Source organism: Erythrolamprus reginae, chromosome Z (assembly GCF_031021105.1).
Source record: "Erythrolamprus reginae isolate rEryReg1 chromosome Z, rEryReg1.hap1, whole genome shotgun sequence".
NCBI classification, from domain to species: domain Eukaryota; kingdom Metazoa; phylum Chordata; class Lepidosauria; order Squamata; family Dipsadidae; genus Erythrolamprus; species Erythrolamprus reginae.
The window spans coordinates 93023203-93024755 of record NC_091963.1 but is presented as its reverse complement, the minus strand read 5'-3'; the positions used below and the strand labels follow the sequence as shown (position 1 = coordinate 93024755).

The 1553-nt window shown below is 44.9% G+C and overlaps 1 non-coding gene across 1 annotated transcript; it reads left to right on the top strand.

Annotated features, from left to right (window-relative positions):
* The first annotated feature begins 1191 nt into the window (after positions 1-1191).
* TRNAN-GUU (transfer RNA asparagine (anticodon GUU)) lies at positions 1192-1265 on the top strand. The gene has a single exon. It is a non-coding gene; the product is annotated as a tRNA-Asn (tRNA).
* The last annotated feature ends 288 nt before the right edge of the window (positions 1266-1553 follow it).

Genomic DNA, 1553 nt, shown 5'->3' with positions numbered 1-1553 from the left:
AAAGAAAGAAATGCCCCAGACAAATCTGGCGGCGTTTGGTTTGACCCCGCAGAAATGTTGCGCGAGGCTGTCGCGGCCACGAAACGGCCTGTCCAGTTTCGGGCTCTCCGAATGCGTGGTGTTACGGCAGCCGCTCTCCGCGGTAGCAACGGGCCGCCAGCCAGACCGACGCTCGCTTGTGGGGACAGGAAGAGAGACAAGGGAGGGACTCCGCAAGGCAAACTTTCCCAACCGGCAGATTTTTCGCTCACGTTGTCGGGTGAAATGGCTTTGCCCAGATACTGCCACCCATTCAGGGCACCGTAATCTTTGTAAAGCGTGTATTCTCTTCGGACTACAAGAAAATAAATAAATCGGATTTTTAAACCGCCCCGAGTCCTCGGAGTGGGGGGGGGGGCAATAAATAAATAAATACATGAATGAATGAATAAATAAATATATACATGCATGCACATACATACATACATACATACATACATACATACATACATACATACATACATACATACATACAGTACCAGGGCTGGGCTACTGCCCGGATGGGGGGTAAACGCAGTGGGGTAGCGAAAATGGAGCTCCACCCCAGAGCACCCAATTTGCACTGAAAGATGTTGAAAGAAACCGCCCACAGTGTGGTAGTAAGAGTTTTGGTAACCCTTCAGTGCATACATACATATATACATACACACATACTGTACATGACGAGTTGTTTCAAGAAATGATCCACCGCCACTTTGTATGGAAAGATTTGACAGTTGCCTCAAAGAGCGGCCAAAGCTTTTCAGTTTTCACTTTAGTTTGATTAATTTTTTCCCAAATGGAAAACTCACAGAAACCGAGTCTGGAGAGCCCCCGTCTTTTCCGGGAGAGGGTTAAAGTAACAACAACAACATGTATTTTACTGAAGGGGGGGGGGAGACGATTGAGACAAGGCCATTTGCAGGGCAGTTGCAAACACTTAAGTTCCGTAAGGAGGCTTTGAACCCTTTATCTGACATGGAATCGTCTCATTTGGAAAAAGCTCGAAATCAAAAGAAACTTTTTCCTTATTTTTGTTCCACGCTATTTCATATCTCCCCCCCCCCCCCCCATCTTCCCCGCGATTTGTTCTGCCCCCAGCGGCGATATGTAGAAAGCATATTTCAGGTTACAAATGGCTACTCCAAAGCAAAAATAAGTGCCTTTAAGGAAGTCTCTGTGGCGCAATCGGTTAGCGCGTTCGGCTGTTAACCGAAAGGTTGGTGGTTCGAGCCCACCCAGGGACGCGAGTCACTTTTGGTTCCTATTTATTACCCAGTTGCCTTAATCCAGTAACCTCTTCCAAAGAGAGAGAGAGAGAGAATTCAAGAGGAAAATGTAAAGTGTAAATTCTTTGTTGTCGGTAGCCAAATCTACCAGCTCCTGCTTGTTACACTGGAAGTGCATTTTAGTGACAATTCTTATAGTAATTTTATTCAAAATTACTAATGCACACTGAAACACTAAAAAGAAAAAAAGAGGCACAGGAAGGGAAAAAAATGAAAAAATGGAAAATAAAGACAAAATAAGAATGT